Here is a 22,932-nt window from a genome sequence, read left to right as displayed (position 1 = left end):
GGTGACATGCATACGGACATGTGTGGCCTCAACGGTAAACCGAGGCCGGCTAGGTCCCGCAACCGACACTCGGCCGACCTCACGTGATCGGGCATCGGTGCGCGGTTATGTGTGTCCCAACCTTAAATCGTGTTTTGTAGTTCTTTGTGTATAAAATCTGTTTATAAATGCATGGTAACAAAATAACGTAGTTTATAAATCACATATTAATTTAAACTCGTATTTTCTATGTATATATTTACCAACGCCAGCGTGCCTGCTAGTAGTATGCGCGGACGATATCTGCTCGGCGGTAGACAGACTATCGCTAATTTGTATTTATTCTATACGTCGTACATGTGTAGTTGTGCATAAATAGATTTTCAATAAATATACATCCATAAACGTTTACGTAAGTGGATATTATGGAAGCTACCATTTCGATAGCAGGAGATAGAGGATATGACTTATGTACCGTAAAAATCGCGGTCTCGTACCGTAAGTCTACGCACCGTAGACATCTGACTCGTAGTGATGGACTGACTGCGTGCAGCCTGCCTCTCATGTTCTCTATTATCCGAATAGGATGTATGTATTTTCCAAACATCACAGGAAGGAAAAATTATTAGATACACGATGTGATGTGGATACATTTAAAGACACAGTGATAAAAAATATGGAGCTAAAGATTTGCCATAGCAATAAATCGTCACCAAACTCCTTGCATATAGCTAGCGACGAAATCTTGGGCTAGACCACCACAGCTTCGTGGCTTTTCCCCATATAGCGTACGTGAACCCCCTCGGTGTAAGGATTAAATGTAGTATTACAGTTTTTTATTTGGTTTGAAAATGGACTAAACAATCGGAAATTTTCAAGCGGGAAAACTAGAAATTTGAAAAGAGGTTTCAGTGGCCACCATGGCACGGAAAAACAAAAAGTGTTCTGGAATGGGTGAAAATGTTTCAAAATTCTGTGTTATTAACATTTGTTTTATCTCAAACGATTATTTGAGATATCGAGTACAGCAAATCCCTTCTGAATTTTTCAATCACCAAGAACTGGTAAAGAAAGTGCTGAAAACAAGTTCGAAATTTGTACTGACTTTTTTTATAAATATTTTGGCTAAGGATATTTGGCAGCTTAGTACGCCATTTCGTTCCAATATGTTGAACTTGAATTTTTTTAAATTCACAACTTATTTATGGATCTAGGCAAAGTGATAAAGTTGTTTTGAAACAAATATAACATTTCTAAAACTGTAAAAAAATACCACTTTTAATAACGTTCCTGAACATTAGTTTTCGTTGTATCATTTTATGTTTAGTTATTTTAATGCATGCAGAATGGAAGAATGAAAATCTTTTTTCCAGTGGTTTTCAAGATAAGGCTACATGTAAATCCCATGAGAAATAAATTATTAATATTTTGTTTGTCACAAAATCTATCTACTTCTGACAGAGCCTTTAAATATTTCTGGTGTTAATAAAATTTTAACTTAAATGTTTGTTTCAGCTGACAATCCACGTGATTCAACAAATGGGTTAATTTCTTAGGTTGTAATCTGTGCTTGTTTTCGAATCCATCTTTACGTCTTTTATTCCGTCATAATATAGGTATGTACTGAGTAAATTTTATAAATAAAATCACACAATTTAATATCAAGTATCGTAGTTTCGTAATACTTAGGTATCTTATTAATAATTTAAAAGTATTTTATATGTATGTTTAATTTCAAATGTGTTGTAACTTGCAAGTTGACAAAATCCATGTCAAAAGATTAAAAATGTATAGGCCTAATATACATACATAGCAATTACAGACAATATGTGTCCTAAAGTTTTCAAATATAAATTTTATAAACCTTTGTTTTACATAGTACATAATATAATCATTTATCCTATATTAAGGGGACTTGAACACTTGTATTTCGCCAATGTTAAATTGTAAATATTGGTAACCCGTTTTCTCAAGAAGTACTTGGAATAGGAAGATGAAATTTTCAGACCCTTTTTATTGTTATATAAGGTATGCGCTGTAGTAAAAGAATTTAAATTTGTTTAAAAAAAGTTCAATTTTTGACCTTTTTTTTAAATTGACCAAAAAAACTCATGTTTTCATTTACAATATATTTTTTTGTTAATTTATTTATATAATTAAATTGATACTAACACCTAAATTGATTAGGTTACTACCACCTTTTTACAATTACATGTGTGACACTGAGTAAACATTTCAAGTCTGTAGCTTTAGTAGTTCCTGAGATATCGGGTCATTTGTTGAAAAAATACAGTTTTTTCGGAAAACATAGAAAAAGTAAATAAATTAAATTTTTAATAACAAACAAGGCACTATTTTTTGCTTACTTAAGTTAAAACCCTCCTGGGCAGTATTCATCTTCATTTTACTCTTCCTGATCTAGGTTCAGTCTCCTTTTCTTTATTCTGGCCTCCTTGGTCATGTCTTCCGCTGCTTGGTCAGCTTGTTTGATACGATTGTCATCAAACTTCTTCAGGGCTGCAATTGTATATTGGCCTAAATCCTTAACACCTAGTTCTTCCAGCACCTTAATTCTACCTATACTTCCATCATTGAATGATATATCACAGCATCCCAAAGTCCTAGGTCTAGTGTTTTTTACCAATGAAGTTGACTTTGGGCAGACGGCTCCAAACAATATTGTTAAATGACTCGTTAGAATTTTTGGTGCGCCCATGAAGACATTTTTCAGGAGCTCTTTATTACTTAGATCTCTGAAAATAGATTTAACCTGATTCATGATGACCTCTGGCAATGACTTCTTCTGTCTATAGCCAGTTGGATCTTTTCTATACTTGCACCAGGTATCTGGAGCAGGAGGACACAACTCATGTCCTTGGGTTCTCATCCGTGGAAAGTCGGTGAAAATATGTAGCCCACACTGCCTTGTGCATGTTTTCCAAATTTTCTGAGTTACCTCTAATGGCATTCCCATAATGATTGTAGCTCATCTATTACTTTGTTGGTCAGTCGTCCTGCGCCTTTTATCGATTTTCCATCCGCAAGCTTTGTCCCACCTAGCTTTTCTTTCAATTTTCTGAGCCTAGTTCCAAGCCGCTTTTCAACATGGCCGGCACACTAATTTTTCAACATCTACATCATAAGGCTTGCTTTTTTTATACATAAATAGGCCTTGGAATCTCCGTCCTCTAACATTTTCACATAGCGAACCTGTCTCTTCAATTCAGAGTGGTGAAAATCAACCTCACAATACGTGACAACGGATTTTAAAAGAATTATCTCAAATACTTGTCATAATATTTTATGTTAGTGTTATATATTTTTCGTGTTCACAATTAAATATACTGTAATAAAACACAAAAAATTGAAATTTTAAAGTGTTGAAGTCCCCTTATAATTGTGTAATTGGTGTGGAAAATTTGTATGCAGATGTAAGTAATTCAACAATTTGAATTATCAGCATTATTTGAAATTTCTACCAGCTGTTGGTGTAAGTTTTGATGAAGTATTAGTGTACTATGTCTTTTCAACATAAAAGCATTAGATCTAAAAAGAGTAGATAAAAAGTAATGTTTTGTTACAAATTAAATTTACTAATACAATAAAGTTTGACTTAATCCAGTTTAAGAAGTAATAAACTAACAAGTTTATTGATACACCATAGTGAACATATTAATATGCAATGTACTTAGCAAATGATAATCTTATTATCTCTAACGAATGGGAATACTTCCTTTAACCATCACTGGTCCACCCTTTACTGGTCATCGTATGGCAGTGTTTTATCTGTTTCTCAATAAAGGAGTGTTTATTTTACAGTGCATTAATAAAATGGATAATTCCATATTCATAAGCACAAAATCAAAGAAATATCTTTTACAATTCTCTATTACATTTGACTTCTAATTCTAAGAATTGCCATAAAATTTATGATATGATTCTTAACTAATTGCTTTGCTGCTTTATTAACTTGTAACATATTACTCTCAACAGATCTCCACTGTAATTTTGTAATATTTTTGCAGGTTCAAGAATATGAAGAGATTAGTTGAAAAATATTAATTGTAATCACAACTTCCATAGAGCTACATCACAATCTCAATAATATGTTGTTTATTTCTTTAGGCCAGTGTTTCTAAAGTTTATCCCACAGCGTCTCTGTATACAGTAAGCTTATTCGTAAACAATTTTTAAAATTATTTTACTGCCTAGCTTTTATTATTATAAGAAAGGTATTTGTAACTAATCAAAGGGATGTGGAATATGTTAACCCATGTAATGGATCTCTTTTGAACTACAATTTACATTTTATTATTCAAATTTAAAAAAGTAATATTATATTTTAGTTTGAATTAACCCATTGAGGTAGATCAGATGATGCTTGTCCAGGACCAATTGCCAAGATACCCATGTTGCATGGTCTTCATTTAACCTTGTACGAGGGTCACACTGAAAAATTTTGAGATTTGTGTAGAAGATTTTGTGCTAGACTTCCAAAACATCAAAATATTTATGATTCTCATTATCAATTTTGGCTTTTGAAGAAAAGCAACGACGACGGCACAAATGTTTCTTCGCATTGAAGAATAGCCAGAAGTCATTTATCTAATTCTAAATTTAAATTGCACCAATGATTAATAAACCATTTAATTCAATGGGAATATTATTTCAACGCTGTTATAAAAAGTATCTTATTGTAAAAAGCTGTGAATGTTTGCACATAAGTTAATCGAATCTGGTTAGCTTCCTTGACATTGTGTATGGAATTTTTACTGTAGTTAAAGAAAAGCAAATGTTAACATACTCTTCCCCTTATACCAGAAGCATATGCATTTATACATATTTCTTGATCACTGAAAACATCAAAATCTATTCAGCACCAGATATTAATCTAAGTTGAATTCCAAACCCCACATATGTAATCATTTTCTTTGTTAGTGGAACAGCATAATTCAATTGTGGAACCATAAATAAATTAGACCGGGAGTGAATTAAAACGACCAGACTCATATTGACCGCAGAGACGTTTTAGTCGTATGATATACTTTTGTCATTGGGCCAAATATTTAACTATAACATTTGAAATGTCTTAGACCGGAAGTAGATTACAATTGTTGGTAATAGCCGCTTTTTGACCCAATGAGATCATGAAAACGAACATATGTATATATTTTATAGATCAAGTAAATAAATTAGACCGGAAGTGAATTTAATCAGACAGACCTGACTCTTTTTGACCGCACTAATGTTTAAGTAGTACCAAGTTATATATTTTTTTCATCGGAACAAAGAGGCAAACTATAACTGTTACTTGAAACATTTTTGATCGAAAGTAAATTAAAAGAGCCGAAAGAAGACACTTTATGATCGAGTTGGTTTCCGTTGGTATATATATATATATTTTCTTGATCTGAGCACAAGGCAAACTCTACAATAGTATTGAAAATAAGAAAGTAAATTTAATTAAGGAGACGGAACTTGCTTGATTCTTTATAACCAAATCAGTTTATTGAGACAGTATGTAAAGGAAGTGTACTAAATTATGTATCAACGAAGGAATGACTTTTCTCTTCGATATCAGGACTGGTGATCAAGTTGTGAACATTTCCTTAAGAAATTCATTGCAGCAAATATATTTTATTTATTAAAAGAACCTGTCATAAAGTAATAAACTGTTCTATGTAAACATTATAATATTACAACACAATCGTATGTTTAATTATTTAAGTACCTTTTGAAAAGTATTGCTATTTATGAAAACATAGAGTAAGCATAAAAGTAACAAGAACACCAATATAATATAATCTAAGATAAACTTTATTCCATTCGTAAACTGCACAGAATGCTGTATATCGTTATGTACTATATCACCATTACTATGCATTATATCATTAATTGCTATTGTCTTCAGTTTAAGGATTCCTCCACACTGGCCTAAAACAGTTCAATTATTACTCAAATCGTCAGAGCAATTTCATAAATTATCATGGAATGTTGGAGGAAAATTAAATAAAAACTGTTTCACTCTACCACTTCAGGGTCCAAGAACACTTTTTAATAAACTTAAATCTAAAATGGATCAGGAGATTGGAATAGCTTTCAGTGACTATCAGTTATCTCAGGAACGTTTGAAATAACACGGATAACTGCTAGTATATTTGTATACTTTCAATTGTGTTTTAAGAGTTTATGGCCATTTATCATACTTTTTTGTTTTAATGCAGAACAACATTAGGTAAATACAATTTTGTGGCTGATATACAACTAGTCACCATTGGAAGTTACGGAAACCAAATGTGTTTTAGTGTAATTAATAATAGAGCATTCACTGGCAGGTTCCGTAATCTAATTGCAGCCATAAATGACGTTCTTAATTTTTCAGTGACTAATGAAATCCTTAAATCGACAAAATATTTGAGTCTTATCTTATGCAGTAACTACTTAAAACTTGTAGAAAGTCAAAAGAAGTCTTGATTGTTAAACAGCAGAGTTTGTCTACTATTGTGCTCGATCGGCCACTTTGGTCCTAGTGATTTTGTGCACAAAGGCTCTAGAACACAATAAACAATTACTCTACACCAATTAGAAACAAAAATACTGCTGCAGCTGGATATGTCATAGGACACTCAGACATCAAGATGGTATCTTTTCCTGTGGACTGGACTGTGCTATTTGCAATCAACAGTGTAAAATTTGCCATTGATACCAAGCTTGTGTTTTCAAAAATTATGAGTATATTCACTTATGCTGCTTTACTCCACTTGATCTTCTTATATTCATAAATATTTCAATGTTTAGGAACTATTCAACTTTTTATTAGTGAAACTTAAATAAATATATTTTAAAGCATACACTATGTAAATGTTTAAAAACAACAATCAAACATATAATTTGAGTAAAATCCTTTTGGTTTTGTTGAAAACATTATCAGACCCAATGTATGACAATTGAGCCTTATTGAAAAGAATTGTTATTATGCTACTGCATTCTTTGATTTCAAAGTGTAAAAATGAAATATTCAGTTATAAGAAGAGCATCTGCATTACAGTACTTGCTGAGCTTGACCAAAAGAGTACATGAACTCCCTAACATGCACTTCCCAAGCCATTTCAGGAAACCCTGGACTAGACTTCCAAATAATTTAAAATATATAATAAAAACTTAATAGTATAATGTTAATCCTTCATTTTTTGTTGTGTTTAAAAATACTTGAAAAAATTCAGTACTGTGTAAATGTTAACCTAAAAAATCCATGATATTCTCATGCTTGAGTATTCTAAGACTGATGTGTATATACCTTGAAACTAATAATGTTTTCTGTAAATTTTGTGTGACCTTAAGTATAAATATGTGATCGATCACTTCATAGCATTGTTTTTTTAATTCTTTTAACTGTAGTTTTTTGTCTGGATAGTTTTAATATACTCAGACTCAATTTCACAGTTACGACATTCTTGTATTCCATATTTCCTTTTTTTTTTTTTTACTGTTCATTCAATTGATTTTTTTCACTATACCAATCTTTTCATGCTGTAATTAATTGTGCCCTATCTGTATTGATGTCAAGCTATATTAAAACTATTAATCTATTTAAATTTATTTAGTATTCGTATTCACTTTGTATTAGTTGATTATTATTGTTTAAAGATTCAACTAATGTTCTGGCTAATGTTTTATTGAATATGTCATATAGCAGAGTTTTACTGTGGTTTTTAAAATTGGTTAATCAGTATTTACAAAAAAGATGTCAAAGTATTATTTGAACTTTCATATTTTCTATTTTACACAAGGGCTATTGTTGAAGGATTGAATTATTCTTGTTTCAGTCTTATTTTAAGTCTTTCATTTTAATTATTTAGTTATTTTAAGATTTTAATTGTAAGTTGATCCGCTGTGTAGGGTGTAACTGTTTCTTTTTGTTTTAATGTAACTAGTTTTATTTACTATTATGCTGTCATTGATCTCTGAGATAAAGTATAATATTAACTAATCAATTATGTAGTCAGTACCGTTAAGTTAACTATTAGTGGTCCTCTATAAGTACCTCCAGTTATATTTGTAGTTAAAGTGCTACCTGATATTTATCGTCATCAGTACATTGTGAGAAAGTAGGCCTAGTCTTTGATAAAAACAATACTTCTTCGAAACTGAAAAGTTTTTTTTTTTTTAAGCTGAAACAAGATATTAAGATATATTATGATAGTTTAAACCAGGAAGATTACACATTCTTTCTAGGTATAGTTGAGAATGCAAATCTTAGCTTCACTTATATATTGTTAAATTTGTGAATAAAATTAACTCAGGAATTAAGGAAACTGTTGTATCTTCACAGAAAAATACAGTTTAAAAATTAGGTTGCTTAAATACAGTCTCTAATTGCCTCAGGGTTGGCTATTTATAGAGCAAGAACGGATTGTAATCCATCCATCAATGTAGGTTTTATACTATAATCTGACAGAATTTTGGTCCAAAATTATTTTATTCATTTGACGAATGTCGCTGGTTTAGCCTTTCTTGCCAAATCATTCCAGTTAATTTTTTTTTTTTTTTTTTTTTTAAGAAAGGATGACGTTTCAGCTCCTCTATGTCATCCTCTCCTCCCACCAGCCACTTCCTGGGATCATTCACTATTCATTTGCTCATGGAGTTAGAAACTTAAGACAACAAGTATGGGGATTCAGCAGCGTTGTTTTTATTATTCACCTGAATATGTCCTGTTGTGTTTTAATCTCTAATTCAACAGTGGTGGGTAAAGACATCCACTCTCTACACTGACATTTTCAAATGAGATTAATACAAAAAAGAATAAAGAGTTATTAAATTGAATGTCCCATGTAAAGCATGAAACAAATCTTATTTGGATTAGCATAGTGAATAGTTAAAAGCTAGAATCACCAAACAAAAATTCTATCTTAATTTGTAACTCCTGCTCTTGTGGGCTTATAAAAAAAAACAACAATAGTATGTTTTGTTAAGCACTTTTTAATATTTTATTTTAGTAGTTTATTTTAATCTATCATAATAAATCATTAGTATTTTTTAAAAGCAGTGTATGTAGGTATTGGGATTATTTACTTTATACGTGCTCTAAACATTTAGAATTGTTACATGTCATTTTGTTAACAGCTTCCTTTGATTTGAACAAAGCGGTCAAAAATGTTTACGGCACATTTTTATCAAATGGACTCATGTTTATAATTATATGTTAATATCAAATTCTGTACCTCAAATCATTGTGAAGTTGGAGTTTTATTCCAGAAGAAATCTTTTGTCCAAATAAACATTAAAATCTGATATTATTGAAATGGTTTCAGAATTATTATCTATTTTACTGTAATTGGTAGCCAGAAAATATTGTTTAAAAAAATAAGTTTACATTGATTTTTGTAAAGTAATTGTAAAATGTAAATCATCAGTTTACTAAACATAATTTAGTCTTAATGCAATGTACAAATCTTTTAAATTTAAGAATATTTTATATACTCATTTTTAGAAAAGTTTTATGTTTTGTAAATAAAATTATTGAACTATTTTGGTAGTTTATTAACCTTGTTTATTTTCTACACATTGTTAATAATAAGAGAGATGAGAAGGTATTATATGAACAGCATTACTTTTTACAAGAAAGTCATCACATTTACCTTATACTAAATTTCCAGCTTGTAATTAGGAGGAGAGGGGCGCGTTAGTAATTGTTTACCTCGTTTTAAACAGGAGAAAATAGTTTTTGAGGAGTAACATACTTAGTAAAAAAAAAGTAAATTCTCATATTTTTAATGTCACGTGAAAAATCACATACTAAAAATTGTAATCAGTTGACATGTTGTTCCAACTTTTTTCATAATAAAAGACTCTTGATACCTCGTTCACAGTAAAAGACTGATTTCACAATACTTCCTTCCAAACCATATTGGATGTAAGCCGACTTTGAGGTTTAATTTCTACCTTAACATTTTTGAACAATTTTCCGCGCAATAGGGCCACTTACAACTGATCATGACTGAACACTGATTCATGTAAGTATACTCCGACTCTGTCAATAATTGAATTATTGTTTGTCCCTGCTCCTTGTTCAATGTTATGCAGAATGTCACTTTGATAGGGAATTGTCTTTACTTTAACGAAAGTGGAACAGTAGGGCCTAGTGTCAGATGGTGATAAGTCAATGCGAGGTACAATACCCATTGTCTAATTTTGTCTGCCAGTAATAATTTCCAAATCCAAAACAGTTCTCAAACATTTTTCTGACAATAATTAGTCTTGTGCCACTTAGTAATCCTTTCATTGAATTAAGTTTCTTATCAGCATTACAACTGCACCTTTCTTCAAAGTCAACTCATGGAATGGTAACCCAGTCATTTCAAGGCTGTTTGAGAATTCAGTAGGAAATTGTAGCAGTTTTTAAATTATTTTTAATCAGGTAATTTCTGGATGAACCTGGAAGGAGATTAAAACCTTTATATTGATCTCATTGCATTTTACATTCTGAGGTGATAGAATTGCATGGCTTGAAAAGTAGGAAGTGTCGAGAGAATGATGAGTTTTGACCATATATTTCATTGACAATATGTGTGAAAAATCAGTGACAGGCAACTCCACTAAACCGTCATCATTGGTAGGGTATCGACCATTATCAATTTCAAGCAGGAAGTTAGCAAATTCACATTCACCAGCATTAGTCCTCATATTTTTGGTGAGTTTGAAAAGACAATATAGAGATGAAAATTTAATTGAGTTCTGTACTGTAGCAGCTCTTATTGGGGTAAGGTGCAACTGGCAATATTTGCGGGAAATCTCCTCCTAGGATGATGATTTTCTACCGAATGGTACATTGTTACCCATTGTATCTTTTAATAGTTGATTAATACACATTAAGGAATGTTTGTTGGCCATAGGTGGCTTATCCCAGATGATGACGGCTTCTTTACCATTAACTTTTAAACTGGGTACAGAATGTCCATGTAAATTTAGTGGTAATTTTAATCGGCCATAATTTGCATTAGTTTGCCATCAACTCGAATCTCCTCTGTAGTTTCTTTCATAGTTTCAGGTAAATGATCAAAAGTAGGTAAATCAGATGACAGAGAGCATCCATGCAATTTTAGCGTTTCTGAAGTGTTTAGCTAAGCTAACTGAGAGCCTTGGTCGTGTAAGAGATAAGGAAACTTGAGACATTGCCTCTCTGAAGAGATTCCATAAATGAAGGAATTTTATGGACTCAATACATATGTAGGCAAATAACTGTTTAAACTAATATGAGATTTGAAAGGAAGAAGTCTCTTCTAAAGCATGCTGCTATTCTACGTCATCCCATATCAATCCTCGGGCAGTGGCGGTTGCTTTAAAATTAGGGTGTCATATTTTTAAAGGTATATTCAAAGCTTGTCACTACTACATGAAGCAATAATAGACAGATGGTACCGCTCTGAATCAGAAGGTGAGACAATGTACATTCGCCCTATTGCTTTTGTAAAAAGTTACGTTTATGCCATTAATCTTTACTCCATACAAAGTGGATTGGTAATTCAGGATAAATGTAAGGACTTCTTGTAGTAGGGTTGCTGTTCACTTGAACCATGCCATTTGAAATAAAATGCCCCCCCCCCCCAGCTAAAAGGGAAGTCTGAAAGTAATTACATTTTTTAAATAGTAGACTAAAATATCCATTTTAGCTACTTACAGATCTGAAAGGATTCTACAGAGAATCGGCTATTATTACAGTTAAATTTTTAATAATCTGCCCATTTATTTGTAATATAAGAAATACTTAGCCTTTGGTGAGTTTTGTGGATCATTCAGCTAATTTATTAAAACATTCTACACCTTAATATTATCTTTTTTACAAATAAATCATGTTTTTTTTTACTCAGGATAAGATGGGGATTTTAAATTTGTATTGGTTTCTGTAGCACATTAAATTAGGAACCCGCGATATTTAATGATGTTTTTGCAACAACCATAGGCCTATAAAAATACAATCATTTTATGTTTTCCTAGTCTATTTTCACTTTTATCCATATACATAAAAAAGCCACTGGCTGATTCATTACAAAATTTACCTATTAGGTGCTCGTTAAGAAACGAGTTTGACAATTTTGTAGTCAAATCAAGGAATTCCAACGAAAAACCGTGATATTTTAGTGAGAATTGTTATCACATTCAGAGTTGTTAAAACATTAAAATTGCAATTAGGGTCATACATTAGTTCAGTTGCTCAACACTAGAATTCCAGTTGAATCCTATATTTACGTTCGTGAAGAACTTTTGTCATGCCATCGAAGTTAGTCATGACAACTCTTAGGAAGCCGCAATACCTATTCATTACATCACAGACTCTCCGCAAATATTTGGAGCTGGCTCTTAAAAACCCACGCGCATTCTGAAACTAATGTGGACATACGTGATCACTGGTAACGTTTAATCCTAAAATGGTCGCGGAGCTACAATGTAGACGTTTTGACTGCCTTTGACATAAATCTATATTTCATTGTGAAATACTGCTCCAAATGCAAAGTAATGCATATCAATCAAAAGATAATGAAATGGACTTGCTATTTCATTATAATACACATTGTACAGCCCGGTAATTAGTCTAATCGCAATAAAAACTATTTACGTGAGTTTGTGCGCTGCTGGCTGATGTTTACATATTTTTTGTAGCCGACCAACCAACCAAACTGCTCTACTAAAAGCTCAAATCAAACACTAAATCTTGCCCATTATACGTTTATTACTAGATTAAACTGTTTTCGTGCTATGAATAGCTTATTTTACGTCGCTTATTTTAATCTGTATCTAAAAATTGTTTGTTTTTACTGTGAATTGACTTTGATTATCTGAAACCGCAATCAGATCGTATCCTAATTTTTAACTAATTTTCAAAGAGATTCTTGTCTTGAGACACAAATTTAACCTAAATTTTAAATGGAACTTTTCCTTGCCTCTGTGAGGTTATTACATTAATTTGTTGGTCTCGTTTTATTCGTTGCGGAATTTTAAGTTATATATAACTCTTGTTATAAATGCCAATGAATCTGATAATTAATTGTAAAATCTATAAAAAAATCTAATGTTGCCTGTTTGTGTATGGGTTAGTCAATCATGTAAAAACTACTGTACCGACTATACTGAAAATGTACTTGGACATTCTTAGGGTTACTGGTTAACATATAGACCTACTCTTATTTTGAAATCTCTCTGGGCTACGCCTCACTGGTCTCTAAAGTTCCATTAAAGAAAACAAATATTGTTAATTGAAAGAGCTAATTTTAACCAAACTGTTCTGTGTAAAATTGTGTGCGAAGCCGTGGGTACTGATAGTAGTTTATATGTACTGGTTTCAATTAGTGATGCATGGGCGGGAACTACAGTGTAATGTTATGCAAAATGACCATCTATATTAATGTTCATAAACATAAACTATTCTTAATTTTATAACCGTGAGATTTCCGTCACCCTATTACTTATTATTACCAATACCAGTACACCCATAACCATACTGTATTTATAAAGTGATTTCTTGCTCAGCCATGTCAGATATTCAAAAACCATTAGGCGTAGATATCAGAATAAATTATGTTAATTTGTTGGTAAACCACTCAACACATTGATAAAATAGCTAATTACTTTAATGGTTAAACCCGTATAAACATACACAAATTTCTTAGTTCCGTTTTACTATACGTGGATCAGCCGTTTCCGAACATAACCAGGTTATATTGTCACAATATTTCAATCCAAATTGAAGTGTATAGAATTTGTGAAATATTTCTATAATTTTGGGAGGCACAGACTCCTTTTATCTATGTTACAAATTATTTTCTATCAGAAGTCAGGTGGATTTCGATGCTTATCGCAGGTTTGCGTGCTATTCTGGGTGAGGTAGAAACGTACACGGTCATCGAGGTCCAAACATCCTGTCTTGATAATTGCCAATAATGTGAAACTATTGACTATATGATCTCGAGATTCATCAAGAAAAATTCTGCTCTTTGATTTCAGGACTCCAAAACTTACGTTAGGTACCATTAAAATATGGAGGTAGTTCCGAAAATGAAAGTATTGTCCGATAGCATGACCATGACAATGCATGGCCATGTATTGAGCATGTGCATGACCATAATATTAAGACAAGTAATAATATTCATGTACCATATAATAGGTTAAGTAGGTTCAAGTCTTTCTATACGTCAGTCGGGAGGTCCTAATTTAACAAACTCTATAGTAAGTTATATTATGTGTCACTTGGCAGATTTAAAACCGCATTGAAGAAATGTTAGCTGCATGAATGTTATAATGCTGAGTGAATAGCGTGTTATTTTAAACTATTTTGTCACATACTAATATACTATGGCATTTGCGTATTTAAATTGCATTATATTTGACTTGATCTATGCTTTTTAATATTTATTAGTCAATCTATAAATAAACCTATTTTAGGAATGTTTTTTAACGTCTTGTTTAGAATTTCGTTGTAAAGGGACTCTTTACAATGACTCTGCTATTCATATTAAATCTTAAAAAAGTACATGGTCTTGAAATGACTGATAACATTTCGTTTATCAGTTAGCAACAATGTTTGACTCCATCTATAATTTTGCAAACATTCCCATGGTTGTCTCAGCTGGTATTTTTCTCGTTCTTGCATTCTGTTTCTAAACATCGAAACGTTTACTTGTACGCATCAAGTGTTAATCGTCTAAACATTTTGGTCGTAGTAAATGAGGGAGCTATGCGGCTACTGGCAGGTTACTTCGCGTTACTCTAGCGTAATGAAGCACGAATGAAGTAACAGTTCGCACACTCATAAAAAAGTACTTTGAGTTGGGTTCAAAATCGACATTCAAATTTCTGGACGTCGTTGTGACCGAACTAAACAGAACATCGCGTTGGTTCGTTACAGTGTGGCTGTTAGCCCATCGAAATCAATACGTCGCCATTCTCAACAATTGGGTTTAAGATGTTCTTCTGGACGGAGAATTCTTCCGTGCGATCTCAAATATCACCTCTATAAAATTCAGTTGACGCAACATTTGAAAGTGGCAGATCACTAGGAGGTACAGCAGTGTTTTTACTGGGCCTTGAAAAAACTCACAGTTTGATGCGGTTTTTGGTCGGGCGGCGTCATCGGACCTTGTCTTTTGAACATCAAGAGGGACAGGCCGTGATATTAAATGATTACTGATACCGTACGAAGATTAGGAAAATGTTGTAGCCTCATTTGGATGGAATGGACGTTGACGAGCAGAATGGTTTCATCAGGATGGTACCACATGTCACGTTGCCAGCGAAACAGTTGTGTTATTCCGTGAACTGTTCTAGAATAGCGTAATTTCTCGGAATTCCTACCATCATTGGCTATCGAGGTCGAGTGACTTGATACCTTGTAACTTTCATCCTAAGGACCATCTGAAGTCATTGTTGTTTGCAAATAAACCAATCATCAGTGAGTTGAAGGGGAAAATTTGATGAGTTGTCAACTAAACGGGAGTAAAAACTTGTCGTGCAGCCATAATAAATTTCGTGGACAGAGTTGTTTGCCAGCGCAGTAGAGGAGGCCACATGTATGACTTCATCTCTCATACGTGAAATAGGAAGTTTATATGAACATGTTAATGTATTTATTTTAATATTTTTAAAAAAATAAATCTCTTAATTTGATATATCGAAACCGGCGCTTTTTTTTAAACTACCCTTTACTATGGAAGGCATGCAAAGAAATGGGTAACAGGTATTAAAATACAATTTTCTTTCCTGTAATGTATAAAATCTACCCTTACGTGGGAACTGATGTAGTGCCACAGAGTAGAGAATAATGTCATTGACTTGATACATAATCAAAGATATTACTTTATTTCGTTAGTAACACTCTTGGATACCGCCACAGATAAAAATATCCATCTGTTTTAAGTAGGATGATTTTATCTATTAGATCGCCCATACATAGTAGAATTTGTATAATTGAATAATTGGTGGTTTTATTATTTTATACTCTTTGGGTTTCGTTCTTCTATGGTGGTCTTTTAGTTGGTTAGTGCTCCCATTCAAAACAAAACGTAACAAATCTCAGATCGCGCCTAGCCTGAGGCATTTGTATTGGTTAGTGGGAGATTTGGATTATTTGAAGTTTTAGAAGATAAGATCATGCCTAGACTGGTATTGGTATTTGATGAATTATTATGAAGTGAGGTCAATTCCTTATCGTTTTCTCTAAATAAGTAAGATTTTGTTTATTTTTCTGCTTTTGTTATATTTTAAGCCCTGTAGATTAATTTAAGTCGAATCTTTGACGTTTGTAAACATTTGATGAATTTTAGTATTTGGTGAGGAATAAATGAATTTATCCGTTTAAATTCAGTTCTGTTTTACCTAAAGGAAGTAGATTGTAGATTTTTAGATTGTGGTAAGTGAATGTCTCAGTTCAACAAAAGTAGCTCAATCAATTCTGATATAGGCCTAATGATAGTAAACTATTGTCACCACATTAATTCAGTCCATGTCCAAGATTCACCTTAAATAGGTAGGTTTCTAAGACTATGTGGTGCTTAAAATTATCTGGTCTTTATAATTTAAGGTACATGTCACACAAGTGCCATTGAGAATGACGGACGCTTTGTTCCATGCTTTAGGAGTGAATGTCAGTTTGACAAGTTCAACAGGTTATTTGGACATGAGTTGGGTTATTGTTTTACCAGTGAATTAAATTATTTGTTCTTTAGTATTTTGAAGTCTTTAGTATAACACAATCAGAATAGATTGGGTTTATCCAATACGAAAGAAAAATTTTCTGGTAAATGTTTACTTTAGCCACTTAACAACATTTAATGTTTTTCAAAAGGTAATTGCTTTAAAAGTAAATTTAATAAACAATACAATTTAGGCCATTAAGGCCAACAAGTATTTTTATATCTTGAAAAAGGAACTAATAGTTGCTGACAGTAGTGCCTCTCTCCAGTAGCATGTGCTATGGCAGCAACTGTGCTAGTGCTGTACCCACTGATGGCAACAAACGAAAAACATCCCCGGAGATAGTACCTATCTGTAAAATATAAAATTCCCACAGGTTGATCCCTAATGCTTGAAACTCACCTAACCATATTATTCTATGTAGCAAGGTAGTGGCCTACTGTAGAAGTACACAATAAGTTTATATATTCACGTGAAGAAATAAAAGAAAACACGATGTATTTTCTATCTATTCTGACACAACAATAACACATGGGTAGACTACGATAAGCAGACTGTTGTTATATAGATTAGTATAATCATCGATACTTAATATTAATTTATGAAATATGAGCCTATCAACATAATAACAATAATATTTTGAATTAATATAATACACATAGTGACAATCTCATAAATAGTAGAGGAGCTATAGCGATCAGACAATCAATTAGAGCTGGAAATAGGAAAACTTATAAAATGATAACAACTTAACAATCACTTATAACAGGAAATATGCAGTATAAAAGACAATACGTTTACTATATGAAAAAGTGTGTATGTAGTTGATACAAGTTGGTTATTATTAAAAATTCGCTATCGGTTCCTTATATCGATATTTATAACTACATAATATTGTTTGTCATTATCAATATAAAAAACCAGGTCTGATTATCATACCAACCCTCAACCTTATCATAATATACTTTAAAGTGCACTCCGACACTAACTTTTCCATTGAATAGGCCTTGTAGAAAACCATCACTCACAATCTTTACATACTAGAATTACAATGACTTTCTATAAATGACCATGCAACCAAATTTAACCAATCACGTATAGCAATGGTCGAGATGCCCATAAAAGTTGTGCAGTACTCAACATAACTGAAATAACAATGGAAGAATGATCAGTAAACTTCACCATGGAGGTTGAAACTGAGACCTAAAAAATAAAATCTTAAATTGCCTTCAAATGCAATTGGTACACTTATTCTTTCAGGTCAAATTTTTACGTGAGTGTTGACAAACATTATATCTCCTCTCAAAACTATCCCCCCTTAGTTTGTTATCCTTCTCCACCCAGAAACACTAATTCCTCTCTGTCTCCTAGATCAATGAACTAATAAAGATGTGACCTAACTTAAAACATTTTAATAATTTTTGTGCAATATAAGATTAGCAATCTTAATTTTTTTCTGGGAATAAAATTATACTATTTTAAGTAATTGTTAGAAATGGTTTGAGATCGTTTTATGTAATATGGCTTAAGTAAACTTTATCCAATTTTCTAACTAGCTTACCATAAAATGTCAATCAGATCTTATTATGAACGTCTACAGAGGTGGGACACGATGATGTAGAATTAATTTCATTTGAAATGTATTTCTGTACCACTAGGGTAACATTTGATTTTCAATTAAAATGTTTCAATATATTATAAACACTGGCTTTCAGTTTACAATAAAACAATTTTTTTTAATCACTGATTTATCTGCAGTTCTAAACTATTGTTTTTAATAATATAGTTAAATGTAATTGTATACAAATTTATTCCAGCACTTTTTTATGTAGCCTATAGATACCATTTTAAATCTGTGCTGTTAATTTCCAGGATTCATCTTAATTAATGTAAAGATGAAATTATTGTTTGAAATAACATAAAATAAAGCTATTTACATTATGTCTAAATTCACAAATCATTACATCGTAGTAATTTGTTTCCGTTGAAAAGTATAGAAATGTAAGTTTAGAAAAAAAAAAACTAGACTCAGATGAAGGCGATGCACAGGATGGGTCCGAATGGTAGGGAAGCACAGGGGCGGTCTGCTACTTCTCGACGAGCCCGTTCTGTGTATGTCATCTTGCCGTGGCTGTGTGACATGCTCCATATAACAGCAGGGTTCTCTAACGGGATAGGCCCGTTCTGTTGATCTGCCATATGACGTAGGCCTTGCATAGAGTTTGTACCAAATGTTTTCTTTTCTTTTTAAGACATTTTGCCATAGGCTACTTTTAGTGTATGCCTAGATTGGTAATTCTGAGTTATTATTGGATCAACTTACATTTCTTTGTTTGAAGGTTATTTTGACAATGGAAGTATTGTGAAGGAAACAGGATTTTTCCGGACATTTGCCATTGTTTAGTGAAACAAGAAATCAGTAACACTGCGCTTTGGTATGATTTGCTTATTTTAATCTAGTTTGTAATAATTATGTATTAGGTTTTTTTTTTTTTTTTTTTTTTTTTTTTTTTTTTTTTTTTTTTTTGTTCTCTTAGGACAAGAAGCTTATAAATTGCATTTAGTCCTGTAAGGACCTTTGCGCTGCTTCCGGAGTGATAGGATATTCAGGATGGGTAAGGTTAGGGAGTAGGGGCCGCCTCCTATCGAGATCCATGAGGAAGAATTAGGGCACTACATCTCAAAATCACCCCGGAAGAAGGGAGGCCAGCTGTGAACCAGCCTCTCCAGTCAAAGTAGGCAGGGGGTGGCACACCCTTGTTGAGGTTAACAAGAGCCTCTGAGGTAAGGGAACAAACCCCACCAACTCCAACAGCCATCCTCCACAGTAGGCTAGACCTATCGAATTGCCCATGAATCCCAGAATCTCAACATTTGCGGTTAGTGATGTGCCGCTACTGGACATCCATAAGGTTGCCCAGACTGAAGTGGCACATCGGTTTTTGCTGTGCCCAGTGGTGGGTTCAACTGGTAGGTATAAACCAGCCAGAAGTGATCCCTGCTGGGTTTATGTATTAGGTTCTAGTTATTTACCTGAAGAAGAGATCAGATTGCAGATCTCGAAACGTAGTGTTACTGATTTCTTGTTTCACTGAAACAATGGCAAATGTCCAGAAAAATCCTGTTTCCGTAACTTATATTTGTTTACTATTGAAATATTATCAAGTGAACATTTTTTTAATAACATTTGAGATGTATTTTAGGTGTCTGAATAACTAAAACTAAAAAAATGTTGAATGAAGCAAATTAGCCCATGTTAACAAAATGCTATGTTAAATGATTACGTGAAGATAGAGATACATATAGATAGATAACAGTGTGATTGTAAACCTTATCTTATTTAGTTAATCGTTGCAATACCCATTAATGTCAGAGCAGAAACATGGTCTGAGATTGAATTTAGTTAGGCCACTATCTTGAGGGACGTGTTTGCTCTTCTGCCTAAAGTGTAGGTTGACCTAAGCCTACACTGATGGTCGGAGGTATAATTGTGATCGGTACATTTTCATGTCAAATTATTCAACATAATCTGAGCTCAAGAAAGTACTGACTATTATATGAATTCTATAAACATCTTTTTGCTGCCGGCATCACAGTTCATCTTCCTGCCTTCCATCAAAGTCTGCCTTTTCCTTTACATTATATCAGAACCAAAACGTTCATAATCAAACTAAACATGGAATAGCTTAATCACGTAGACTAGTTGTAATAAAAAATGAAGCACAGTACTTTTTATTTTTTCGTTTATTGAATCTTTGTGACAATTAAAATATTATCTTAAATATAATTAAAATATTTCAGCTTATTTGATTATTTATTTCAAAATATAAACAAATTCGTTATGCCATAATAAGCACCCATTAAAGGTTGTTTCTTATTTGGTTTAATCTGTTATATATATATATATATATATATATATATATATATATATATATATATCAATATGTATTGGTAAACTCTTTTTATGAATTTTCATATGTCAGCATACTTCTTCAGATAACAAAAAGTGTATAAATATTTACAAAATCAAATAATTAAACTAACTAAATAGAAACAAGAAAAAGAACTTAAATAGAATAATAAACAGGGGAAAATACCTCACAGCTGATGTTTCATCATAAACACCAAGAGTAAAAAAGTTTGAAATTAACAAATGTTCAAACCTAAAGGAAATTTTGACCTTAGAACAAGTTGGTGAGCAGTTTCGCTCCTTCTTAAATTAAACCTATTTAAATTTTCGTTGGCATGCAATGGAACATTATTGATGCCTTTTAGTTTGTAACAGTTTTCAATTTTGTCCTGATTATGTTCCCTGGAATGTACAGCGAGGGGCTTGTCATATCCATAAACAATACTGTAATGGTGACCTGTTATTCTGATACGGAGAGGGTTAGAGGTTTGGCCAATATATTGTTTATTACAAAAATTACAATTCAGCTGATATATTATATTACTTGAATTACAATAAATTGTTCCTTTAATTGGATACGTTTTATTGGTTATGTTACTACTAAAATTTTGACTAGAGGACATAATTTTGCACGTACCGCAAAGTGGTTTTTGACAGGGTTTACAACCGTTAAAAATTTTCTCTCGATTTTTGTGTTTAAGATTGGTTTGGATATATATATATATATATATATGGACATGACTTGCTCAAGTAAATTCTGAAAAAATCTACATCAGTGGCTTGAGCAAAGAGCATTCTATTCCATGACAAAATGTTTAGAATATCAATCAGAAACTCTTTATTACAATATCTTTGAGAAATGTATAGCGTCAATTTACAATAATTTCTTGTCTGTAATGTTTACAATAATAATGTTTGCACAAGAGTATATATAGTGGTTTATAAAGTTAAAATGCAAGGTTTCTTTTTTAAAAAATCTTCCCAGTGCAGGTATTCTTCCAATGTGTAGAAGGGTCTTGAAGTCAGCCATTCAGTCAGCGATTTCTTTAGTTTCTTTCCTGTGAGAATCTTCATTTCTGCCGGTAGTAGGTTGAACAGCTTCTGGCCTGTATATGACGGTTTCTTTTGGTACAGTGTGAGATGGTGTGCCGGTAGATGCTAAGTCTGCAGTATGTCTGGTGCGGTAGTTGTGGAAGTCGGCTGCTTGAGGTAAGTTTTTCTCATCAACATGAAAATAACTTCCTGGATATAGAGCAATATCACGGTCATAATTCTGAGGTCTGTAAAAGATCCTCTGTAGGTGTCTCTTGGTCCCAGGTAATTTAGGATCCTCATCGCTTGCTTCTGAAGACGCAGAATTCTTTGTAGGTTCCCTTGAGATATTCCTCTCCAGATAGCTATGTCATATCGTATGTGCGTTTCAAATACGGCAAAGTATGTTGATTTTGTTGTTGCAGTGTTGCTGATGGCTATTATTCATTTTAAGATGTAAAGGCTTGTATTCAATTTCTTACACAGGACATCAAAATGAGATGTCCATGACATATTTTCGTCAATAGTCACTCCTAGAAATTTTGCCTGTGGTTTCACTTCCATTTCTGGAAGAGTTGAGACTTGGTTTTGTCTTCTGCCAAATGCTAACTGGTTTGTCTTTGATGTATTAATATTAGACACTTATATATATATATATAAGTGAAGTGAGCAGATATTTTTACTTGGAGTTTTTCAAGGTCATCCGAACTCTCTTGACCACTACATGGGTGACACTTCCAGCCTGCATTGCTTTCTTTCGATAGTTTACGAAAGACTTCATCTGTCATGTCGATACATTTGACAGACAATTGTCGATACAATTTTTCTGGTCTACTGGAATATTGAATAAAATATATATATATATATATAAATCATAATTATTATTATTCTTATATATATTATAAGAAAATTTATTATAATGATGAGACCTAGTTTCAGTTGCTGTTTTATTTATTTATTGTATATATTTTACATATTTTAATTTAATGTTCTATTGTATTGCTTAACTGAACAAACAAAATTATTAAATGTGTAGCCCTTAATAAAATTTATAATTTTTTAATGTTTCAGATTTTAATCATAAAAATAATGTAACAATATCCCTGAGAATAAATAAATGAACTTCATTAAGTAGCTACATCTGGTCTACTGGAATATTGAATAAAATATACTAAAAAAATAAAATTTATATTTTGGAGATTGAAATGGTAGATAGGACATTTTATTAATTATACTAAAAGTTTACAAAAAAAAACCAAATAAGATTTTTTTTAAATATTTTTTTCTCATTTTAAGAAGTTTTGAGAATATAAAATACCTATGTA

The 22,932-nt window shown here is 32.2% G+C and overlaps 1 long non-coding RNA gene across 1 annotated transcript; it reads left to right on the top strand.

Moving 5' to 3' along the window:
- The first annotated feature begins 626 nt into the window (after nt 1-626).
- LOC124373381 lies at nt 627-4,103 on the top strand. Its single transcript, XR_006923427.1, has 2 exons — nt 627-1,595; nt 4,005-4,103. It is a non-coding gene; the product is annotated as an uncharacterized LOC124373381 (long non-coding RNA).
- The last annotated feature ends 18,829 nt before the right edge of the window (nt 4,104-22,932 follow it).

This window comes from Homalodisca vitripennis, unplaced genomic scaffold (genome assembly GCF_021130785.1).
Source record: "Homalodisca vitripennis isolate AUS2020 unplaced genomic scaffold, UT_GWSS_2.1 ScUCBcl_5412;HRSCAF=12111, whole genome shotgun sequence".
Classification (NCBI taxonomy): domain Eukaryota; kingdom Metazoa; phylum Arthropoda; class Insecta; order Hemiptera; family Cicadellidae; genus Homalodisca; species Homalodisca vitripennis.
Note: the sequence above shows the minus strand (reverse complement) of the source record. Positions and strands in the feature narration are given on the sequence as shown.